The 11,646-nt window shown below is 38.9% G+C and overlaps 1 pseudogene; it reads left to right on the forward strand.

The window, feature by feature from the left end:
* Positions 1-11,646, forward strand: part of LOC115068536 — a 41,174-nt pseudogene that overhangs the window by 22,351 nt on the left and 7,177 nt on the right.

Below are 11,646 nucleotides of genomic sequence, written 5' to 3' on the forward strand. Positions count from 1 at the left end.
CTGTTCTAGTCATGTGTTCTGTGGACAACACCATGCCTTCTTGATCACCATAGCTTTATAGCTGTCTTGAAGTCAGGTGGTGGTAGACTTGCGACTGTCTCTTCAGTATTACAGATGGACTGGGTCTTGTGCCTTTGCATACAAACATTAGAATGAGTCTATTGGTAGTCAAAAAATAACGATCTGATATTTTACTGAGGACGGCATTGAGTCCATACATCCAGCTGAGTAGCATCATCTTGACATTATTGAGGCTTCCTATCCCTGCTTGTGGGTTATCTATTTAATTCTATTTTTTTTGTCAATATCTTGTCATTTCTCAGAAAGAAAAAAAATCTCAAGTTCTCTCTCCTATGCCTTTAATGCTTGTGTGTATGTAAATAAGAGGGTATGAGAGCAGGCAGATGCTGTGAAACTAATAGAGCCCATGAGACAGAAACAAGGGATTTTGAGAAAGTGGATGATGTGGAGGAGGGCAAAGGCTACAGGTGATATGAAGACAGAACAAAGGCTAATCAGGTTGGGAAGGCTCAAAGGTGAGGGTAGGAGGATGGGAGGGAACAGGGGAAGGATGGAACCTGATAATTGTATGCTAGAAAAAGAAAAACGTAACTTTTTAAATAAGATGCTATTATTTTCACCAAATAAATTGTACATATTTTGTTAAATTTCTACTTCAAGTTTTGAGGGTGTAATTGTATTTGCTGAATTCGTTAATGACTTGAAAGGATGCAATTGACTATAGCATATTAACGGTGTATTTGTATTAACATTGTATAACTGTTATAATTGCCTAATAATTTTAAGAGATTCATTTTATCAATTCTTTTGGAATTTAGATAGAGAGGATAATGTCAAAAAAGATCTTGGGCTGGAGAGATGCTCAGTGGTTAAGAGCACTAGTTGCTCTTCCAAAGGACCTGGGTTCAGTTTCCAGCACCCACATGACAGCTCCGTCCACATCCAGCTCCATCCTTAACTTCAGTTCTGTGTATTTACATATATACATACATGCAGGCAAAACACTCTACACATAAAATAAGAGGAATTTAAAAAACAGATCTCTTTTTTACTTTACAGTCTGTGTTCATTTTCCTTCCTGATTGCATTAAATGGGATCTACAGCAGAGTTGAAAGGCAGTGCTGAGAAGGGACCTCCCTGCCCTGTTTTTTATCGCGAGTCAAAGCTTCAAATTTCTCTTTTTAAGTATAATGTTAGCAACAAATCTTTTTTAAAAATAGATATTCTTTATCAAGTTGAAGACGTTTCCCTTCATTGCTAATTTAGTGAGTTAAAATAATGAAAGGGTTTTCCATTCTATCAAATGCATTTCCTGCTCATATTCATAAAATCATGTCGTTTTGTCTCCTTTAATTTGTTGGTTTGAGAGATACATCAATTGATTTTCCAGTGTTGAATCAGTCTTGCATACTCAGGATAAATCATAATCGGTCATGCTGTGTAATTCTCCTTGTACACTGGTGTATTTGATTTTGTTGAGGATTTGTGTAACTGTTCTTCAGAATCTGGTCTATAGCCCTCATCTAATGTCTGTATGGATTTGATATGCATGTACTGCTAGTTGATAGAATGAGATGGGAAGGATTTCCTTTGCTTCTATATTTTGAAAGAGAGTACAGAGAATTGGTGCAAAGTTCTTCTTTTAATGTTTGATCGAATTTGCCAGTGAACTCACTAGACTTGACTCTGTGCCTGTTTTTATACTGACTATGCATTCCTCAGGGAGAATAATCTTCTGACATATATTATTCTTTTTGATGTGCAGCTAGATTTTATTTGAATTACTGTTTGAACATTCATGATGGGTAGGCTTTAATTTTTTGTCATTTTCTTAGTGACCATCATGTTTGGGCATCAAGATTCAGCTAGTTACAGTTTTCTTTTTCTGAATGGCTTGTTAGAGGACTGGCACTATTTTTTTTTAAGAGTTTAAGACTTGAACAGTGAAGCTCTGTAAAGAAGATGTCTTTGGGGACAGTGTTTTAAAAGCAGGTTCAATTTCCCTGGCACAATCAAGGATACAGAAAGTTGCTGTTCATCTTTATGTCCATTTTTAAGATTTGTTTTAAAGCAGTTTTTCATTTCACTTAAATATCTTTATTTAAAATCTTAGGTTATAATCTATAATTTTGTTTTTCAAACCTATAAATTGTTTAGAATGCTCTTCTAAGTTACCAATACTTTTTAGCTCCTACATTCAAGATTTGTGATTCTGTTACTTTTTTTCAAAAGGCAAACTTTGGTTTTTGTATTCATTTCCCATATCTGTGTATCAACTTACCATAAACTTAGTGACTTAAAACAGCACACATTTATTTTCTTACAGTTCTCGAGGGCAAAAATCCAAAATGAGTTTCACTGGACTGAAATCTCCGTGTGCGCAGCGTCACACTCCCCCTGGAAGTTGCAAGGGGTAATCCGCTTCCTTGCCTTTGCCAGCTCCTTGAGTTGTGTTTCTTTTCTTTCTTGGCTGGTGGCCCCTTCCTCCAACTTCAGAGCCAAAAGCATAGCACCTTGGTTCAGTTGTCACACTGCCTTCTGTCTCTCTAGTCAAATATTCCTGTTTCCCTTTCACAAGACACTTGCAATTGCATTTATGGACCACCAAGATAATCTAGAATAATCTGCATTTTCTCAGAAATGGGACAGCTCTATCAGATGGTAGATGCATTTTTAGTCTTTTGAGGACCCTCCAGGCTGTTCTCCTTAAGGGCTGGACTCATTTACATTCACAACAGCGTGTAGAAGGTATGCTTTTCTCTGTTCCCTCAGCGGCGTTTGTTTTTATTGTTGTTGTTGTTGTTTTTGCAGTTTTGATAATAGCCTCTTTAACTAGGGACAGATGACCTCTCACTGTGGTTATGATTTGCATTTCCCTAATTTCCATACTGTATTTTATTATCTCTGTGTTTGGTTGTTTCACTGATTTCCTTTTCTGATCGCTATTGGTCGGTAATTAAATAAGTGATTTTGAGATTCTGAATATTCTAGCATGTGCATACTCTTTTAAAGTCTATCTGATACACATGTAGCTGCATTCAAAAGCATTATTATCTACTACTTTCATTATGGTCCAGTAAGATATGTTAAATTTTGATTGTGTGACTATGGTTATCTGTTCATCCTTTATGAGCTTTACTTAGTTTCTAAGTATTTTGGAATATTTATAATGATCTGTTATTGAATTTTGCTTAATTCTCCTTAAGTCAAAGTATAGTTTTAAATTTTGGTTAGCAAGCTTGCGTGTGTGTATGTGTGTGTGTGTGTGTGTGTGTGTGTGTGTGTAGGCCAAAGGTCAACTTAAGTTTTAGTCCTCAGAAATGTTATGGTCCAGAATAAGTTCTATGTGTTTAAAATGCTCTCCCACATTTGTTTAAAATGTGTATTATACAATAGCTGATTATATTCTGTGTGTACTAAAACATTTTTATTGGTCATGCCATTCAATTTGACATCTGTCCTCTGGGATCACTGTCTTTCAGCCTAAGGAAAGTCTTTGCGTCTTTCATGTAAGGGGGGTGTACTGGCAATATAGCTCTCTGAGAAGATCTTCATTTTCATTTACTGTGGGGAAGGTGTACATTTGCTATGTATACACTACGTAAAGTATAAGTTGATCTTCCATCTTCCAAACTCTAACTGTGCCATTTCATTGTCTTCTGATTTTCATGGATAAAACCGAGAGGGACACTGACTCTTCCTTAAGCATCAGCACACCCAGCCACACTCTTATTGCTCTTGTGACTTTTTTTAGCTCCAGTTCTCTGCAACTGGACCAGAATGTGCTCAGGTGCATTTTTCTTTTTATATATCCTGTTTGTGGTTCACTGGGATTCTTGAATCATTGGGTTGATTATTTCATCAAATAAAGAATAAACTTTCTTAAATATTGTCTTTCCTGTTCAGCTGGGAGTCCCGGTGTGAATTTCCTGGGGCTCGTGTTGATTCCTGCACTCATTTTTTTTTTTTCCATATATAGTCAATTTAAAGATTTTTCTGCTGGACCAGTATTTGAGTTTACTTATTTTGTTTTACCTTATGCACAATTTTAACTGAATTTTTATGCATTTCATACAATATATTTTGATAATATTTAGACCCCTTTCTCTTATCTGTACCATGCTTATAACACCCACCAGATCTTATATACTCTGTCATATATGTTAAGGCCTATCAAGCCAGTTTTGTGCCCCCAAATATCCTTTGGTGTGAGTTTATCCACTGGAGCCTGGTTAACCTATCTAGCTTCATACCCTTAAAGAAAACCATCTCTTCCTCTCCCAGCAGCTATCAGTTGCCAATAGTTCCTCAGCTAAGGTAAGGGGCTTCTTACCCACTTCTCACTTTTATGCTGAGTTTTGGTCTCACCTGAGCTTGCATGGGTCTTGTGCCTGCAGTCATGGTTGTTATAAGTTCATTTGAATAACATCCCAGCACTGTTTCTTGTGGTCATCCACCACCTCTAGCTCTTACAACTAATCCACTCCTCTGCAGTGGTTCCTGAGCTTGTATGGTAGTTTGATATGTGTCCTATTCCGGGATAAGTACTTTGCATACTTTGCAGTCTCTTATTCTCTGCACTTTGGCCAGTTGTGGCTTTCTGGGTTAATCATCATCTGTTGTATAAGGAAGCTTCACTGGTGAGAGGTGAGAGATGAGAGATGAATTAATATTCTTTCCACCCCCATGTACCCTGAAGCCTTAGATACAGAAGCTGCCCTGCAGATGTGTCACTTGGGGCTGGGCATCTCACAGATACTTTTTCTGTGTGTTTGACCAGTTGTGGAACTTTGTAATAGTCTCCATCTGTTTATAAAAGAATTTTCTTTGATGAGGGGTGAGAGGTGCACTTGTCTGTAAATATAAGGATGGGCAATTAGAATACAGTAAGAAATCGAGTTGGTTTGGGGGTGTAACAAAAGTACGTTTTTCTCTTGGATCTATGACCTCTCCAGTCACATGTATTTGAGTGTATCCATGAATACAGTACCACGTGTGAGTTCCCTCCCACTGAGCAGGCCTTAACTCCACTTAGACAGCTATTGATTAACTCCCAAGATAAAATTGCCACTATTGTACCAGTACAGATTATTTGCTGGACTTGGCATTTTTGTAGTTCATAGACTTTACAGCTGGATGGAATCATTGATTGGTTTTTCTCCTGTGCCTGTTTACACTGTTTCTTCTGATATTATAGGAGCTACTTTTCATGAAGAGGCTTTGATTGTTCTAAGTCCTATGTTCAAATATGTGCTGTCTTCAGCAGTAGGGTCTTAATGCTCACGTTTTAAGAGGCAATCAAGGGCTATGGCAATGGCCTGTGTTATTTTGGGAGTCTCTTAGACTACCCTGACCAACAACTTGAAGGGAAGTTTCCATTGCCTGGCCCTGTGTTTTCTGTTGCATGGCTTTCAGGTATGCACATGTCCTGACATGCATATTGTATGTGTGTTTTTCAGTAGACTTATGAACTAATGCATTTCCCTCTGGTTCTTTACACCACCTGAACATTACTTATCTCTCCTCTTGTATAACCCTCTGTATTCCCTCCCCGGTTAAAGTATCCTCCATTTTCCTCATTTCCCTCTTGATAACACTGTCTCCTACTAGTCTCCCCTCTCAAACTACTTCTTCCCCTTTTCCCCCATGATTCCTTTCTGTATTCCTGGCTCTTGCAGTTACATTACTTACGTCTAAGGATTTAGAGAGCTGAGATTCACAAATAAAAGAGAACATGTGTTGCTTATTTTTCTCAGTGTTACTTCTGTCCGTCCACCTGCAAATTTCATAATTTCATGTTTCTTTACCGCTGAGTAGAACTGTCCTGTGTAAATGTGGTGGCTGCACAAGCATCTCTGAGGATGGCTGTTGAGTCCATCCTAGGAGTAGTGTAAGTGGATCATATGGCAGATTTATTTTTAGTTCTTTTAAAGAGTTCTCCACACTGATTTCCACAGTGGTTATACCAGTTTGCAATCTCACCAGTAGTAAATGAAGGGCCCCCTTTTCCTGCATCCTCATCAGCATTTGGTGTCTTTTGTCCTATTGATTTTAGCCATTCTGACTGGGGTAAGATAAAATCTTAAACTAGTTTTAATTTGCATTTCCTTAATTACCAAGGTTGTTGAATACTTTTTCAAGGTGTTTTTAGCCATTTTAATTTTTTCTTTTGAGTTCTCTGTTCAGCTCCAAAGCCCATTTTTATTAGGTCATTTATTTTCTTGGTTCTTTGTTTTTTGAGTTCTTTGTACATTCTGAATACTAATCTTCTGGCAGACATGAAGCAGTGAATTTCCTCCCACTCTGTGTGTTTCCTCTTCACTCGATTGGTGGTTTCCTTTGCTGTACAGAAGTTTTTTTAGTTTAATGGGGTCCCACTTGTCAGTTGTTGACCTTAATTCCAGAGTGACTGATGTCCAATTTAGAAAGTCCTTCTCTGCACATAGATCTTAGAGCATTCTTTCTTGTTTCTTCTAACAGTTTCAGAATTTCTGGTTTCACATTGAGGTCTTTTATCTATTTGAAGTTTATCTATTTTGAAGTGATAGATAATTTCATTCTTCTACATGTGGAGATCCAGTTTTGCCACCACTCTTTGTTGAAGATATTGTCTTTGCTACAGTGTGTGTTCTTGGGACATTTGTCAAATATCAGGTGGCTGAATTTTTGTGTGCACTCATGTTTAAATCTTCTATTTTATTCCATTGACCTACATGTGTGTTTTTGTGCTAATACCATGCTTTTTATGATTATAGCTCTGAAATATAGTTTGAAATCTGGTATTGTAATCCCCCTAGCATTGCTCTTTGTGCTCAGGACTGCTTTGACTATCCAAGGTCTTTTGTGCTTCCATATGAATTCTTGGATGTCTTTTTTTTATTTCTCTGAAGAATGTCAAGGGGATTTTGATTGGCATTGCATTGAATCTATAAATTGCTTTTGACAGGATGGTCATTTTCACAATACTAATTCTACCAATTCATGAGCACAGATGGTCTTGCCACCTCCTTGTGTCTTCCTAATTCTCTCTCTCTCTTTTTTTTTTCCTTTTTTTTTTTTTTTTTTTTTTTTGGTGTGGGGGTCCCCGTTTGGCCCGCTCTGTTCGGAAACTCACTATAGAGCCCAGCCTGGTTTTAACCCCAAAGAGACCCCCCTGCCTCTGCCTCCCAAGTGCTGGGATTAAAGGCATGCACCAGTAATTCTCTTTTTTTAAAGGTTTAAAACTTTCTTGTACAATTTTTAAATGTCTTTGTTAGATTAATTCCTGGATGTTTTGTATTTTGAGGCTACTGTGAATGGGAGGGTTTCCATGAACTACTTCTCTGATTGCTTGGTATTGGTATCTAGAAAGGCTAGTGACTTTTAAAATTTGATTTGGTATCCTGCCACTTTTCTGCAATAATTTCTAGACATCTCATGGAATTTTTGAAATCTCTGATGTATAATATCATACACATCAGCAAATGGGGATAATTTGATCTCTTCTTTTCCAACTAGTACCCCTTTAATTTCCTTCCCTATTACTCCATCCAAATTTACTCAGTAAGTCCTTCAATCCAATACTTTGTTACTTCTACCACACATAACCAACTTTATTTATTTCAGTTCTCCATTAAAATGCATCATATTTTCATGAATTCCCCATATTTTCCTCAATTTGATTTATCATATTAGTTATAATTTTTACTATTTTATCCTCTTTCTAGTATCTGGATCATCTGCATGAACATCCAATAATGCACTTCGCAATTGTCAGTCATTTCTTCCTTTTCCTAACATGCTTAGCAGTTTTTAATTGTATTTTTGGGCATTGTACATTATATTTTTTACAGAAACCAGTGGTTTTATTTCCCACTGATGAGTGTTGAGCTTTGTTCTGGCATGCGCAGATGTTCTTCAACTTGTGTTGCAACTTCTTCCTAATAAACTATTATAAGCTGAAAATATTGTACATGAAACATGTTTTTACTATAATAATCCCAATTATCTGTGGCTTTACTTAGTAGCTGCCAATCATGAACCCAAGGCATTAATTTTTTATGATGCCTTAAAGGTGGATGGAGATCATATTCTTAAAACATTACAGTAGATCTTTAAGGTTATCCTATGTGATTAGTAGCTATTACTCTCTGACTATGCCTAGATAGAAATTAAACATTATCATAGAAATGCATGTATAGAATACATATGGTATGCATAGCATTTAGTATTATCTACCAGAACCCTGCAGATCACAGGCAGTGCTACCCTCTGTTCCTTACAGGCTAGTGATGAGTGTACACTGCACCATGACTGCTAACCCTTGCAGGGTCATGAGTGAGAACTGCATCTGGCCAGCATCACAGAAGAAAAGTGTAGCACACCTTGTCAGCTCAGGAAAGGATGAAAACCAAAGCTTAAGCATGCTTTTCTGCTGGATGTGCTTCATGTGGGTACCACCTAATGATGAACTTCACAAGCCATCCTAAATGAGGGACTGTATTTGGGATGCTCATCTAACTCTCCAAGAGGCTGGCATTTGCACTCTACTCTGGTGTCCATTAGGTCTTCCTTTATTCATATGTACAGGCATCGTCCAGAGCATGAGATTTGGAGATGCAAATGAATGTCCTGGGTACTCACCAAGGACGTTGCCTGGTGTCAAGGGTATGTGGCCAGAGTTTACTGCTCTCTTCTCAATGTCTTTTGGTTCTTTAGTTACATTCATATTTTCATCCCGAATATAATGCGTCATAGTTCATTCTCTTTTTTCCTTAGTTGTTTGTGCCATTAAACCTATGGTACTCTCGTTCAAAAAGTGTTTCCTTAGCTAATCCTCTCAATTTTTGTGATTACATTCATGATTTTCTTCCTTCAACTTCCTTTGCCTATGAGGCATCATTCCAGTAAAGAATACTCTCTCTTATAGCAGCAATAAATTGTCAATAGACCTTCAGCTAGGGTTTCTTGCCCAGCTTCCCCATCCATGGTGGGTTTTATTTGGCATGGGTTTACACAGGTCTTATGCATGCTATCAAAAATACCCTTGGTTCATATATGCAACTGTCCAGACAAAAGAGCTTTCTTGAGTTCATTTATCACCTCTGGCTCTTATAAGCATTCTGCCCCTCTCCCTCATCTATCCCTGAGCCTTGGGAGGAGAGAGTGTGATAGAGACGCTCCATTGAGGCTGAATACTCCATAGTCTCTTATTCTCTGCACATTGAATAGTTGTGAGTCTCTGAGTTAATCATCACTTGCTGCAAGAAGAAACTTCTCTTGCTCCATTGAGGCTGAATACTCCATAGTCTCTTATTCTCTGCACATTGAACAGTTGTGAGTCTCTGAGTTAATCATCACTTGCTGCAAGAAGAAACTTCTCTGGTGAGAGTTGAGAGATGCATAAATCTATTAGCATCACAATAAGTCATTATGAGTCAGTTACCCAGAAAAACTGTCTGTCATAGCCAAAGAAGAATGAAAAATCTTCCATGATACAAACAGGCTGAAAAAAATTCATGTCTATCAAACCAGTCCTACAGATAATGCTCAATACAAAGGACTAAAGAAAGGAATGATCATATCCAGGAGGCTACAGAAAGAAAACAAATGAAGGTGTAATTACGGAAACACAAAATAGGACTAAGAACACAAACAGAAAATAAAATGACAGTGACCAATACTCATATTTCAATAATAACTTTAAATATCAATAGCCTCAACTCCCCAGTCAAAAGACACAGGCTAGGTTCTCTTACATTAACCACCTGAGTCCCACTGTAAGAAGCAATAACTACTCTTCATCTCCACCATCTCCTCAGGAGTGGGAAACAGCAACTACGTGTGAGTTCATCTCCATCCACATTGGCCAGGCTGGTGTTCAGATCAGCAATCCTGCTGGGAGTTCTACTGCCTGGAGCCCAGCATCCAACCTGATGGCCTCGTGCCAAATGACACTGGGGGAGACAACACCCTCACTGGGGGAGACGACTCCTTCAACACCTTCTTCAGTGGACAGGTTCTAGCAGTCATGTGCCCAAGGGCAGTGTTTGTAGACCCGGAACCCATATCGTTGATGAAGTTCACACTGGTACCTCCTACCAGCTCTTCCATCCTGAGCAGCTCACCCCAGGCAAGGAAGATTCTGCAATAACTATGCCATGTGCACTACACCATCAAAAAGGAGATCGTTAACTGGTTGACTAGTGCACAGGTCTTCAGGGCTTCTTGGTTTTCCACAGCTTTGGTTGGGGAACTAATTCTGGATTCACCTCCCTGCTGATGGAATGGTTGTTTGTCGATTATGGAAAGTCCAAGCTGGATTTCCCCATCTACCCAGCCTCTCAGGTTTCCACCACTGTCATTGAGCCCTGTAATTCTATCCTTCCCACTCACACCACCCTGGAGCACTCTGATTGTGCCTTCATGGTAGACAATGAGACCATCTATGACATCTGTTGTAGAAACCTTGATATTGAGCACCCAACCTTCTCTAACTTAAATAGGTTGATAGGTCAAATTGTGTCTTCCATCACTGCTTCCCTGAGATTTGATGGAACCCTGAATGTACATCTAACTGAATGCCAGACCAATCTGATACACTAAAACTGCATTCACTACCGTCTGGCCACACATACCCCTATCATCTCTTCTCAGAAAGTCTATCATGATCAGCTTTCTGTCCCATCTACCCAGCCTCTCAGGTTTCCACCACTGTCATTGAGCCCTATAATTCTATCCTTCCCACTCACACCACCCTGGAGCACTCTGATTGAGCCTTCATGGTAGACAATGAGACCATCTATGACATCTGTTGTAGAAACCTTGATATTGAGCACCCAACCTTCTCTAACTTAAATAGGTTGATAGGTCAAATTGTGTCTTCCATCACTGCTTCCCTGAGATTTGATGGAACCCTGAATGTACATCTAACTGAATGCCAGACCAATCTGATACACTAAAACTGCATTCACTACCGTCTGGCCACACATACCCCTATCATCTCTTCTCAGAAAGTCTATCATGATCAGCTTTCTGTAGCAGAGATCATCAATGTCTTCTTTGAACCAGCCAACCCTCACCATGGTAAATACATGGCATCTTGCCTGTTTAACCATGGTAATGTGGTTCCCACAGATGTAAATGCTGCTATTGCCACTTTCAAGATCAAAAGAACCATTCAGTTTGTGAATTGGTGCCTCACTGGTTTTAAGGTTGGCATTAATTACCAGCCTCCCATTGTGGTACCTGGTGGAGATCTGACCAAGGTACAGTGAACTGTGTGTATGCTGAACACCACCATAGATTTTGCTGAGGCCTGGGCCCGCCTAGACTACAAATTTGACCTTATGTATGCCAAACACGCCTTCGTGCACCGGTGTGTAGGCGAATGCATTGATTAAAGGGCATTCTCTGAGACCAGGGAGGACATGGTGGGTGTAGAGAAGGGTTATGAGGATGTTGGTGTGGAGAAAGAGAGAGTAAGGAAGAGAATATTAAAGTTAAACTGTTACAAAGGTGCTGCTTTTACAGCAAAGCTTATTCTGTTCCAATACTGAAAGTTTTTGTCTGATCAGGTAACTTGTTTGTGGCAGTGTATACGCTCATACAGTTACTGACCTATGCTTTAAACGTGAATGCCTTGT

The sequence above is a fragment of the Nannospalax galili genome, unplaced genomic scaffold (genome assembly GCF_000622305.1).
Source record: "Nannospalax galili isolate Female #2095 unplaced genomic scaffold, S.galili_v1.0 scaffold1372, whole genome shotgun sequence".
Taxonomy (NCBI): Eukaryota; Metazoa; Chordata; class Mammalia; order Rodentia; family Spalacidae; genus Nannospalax; species Nannospalax galili.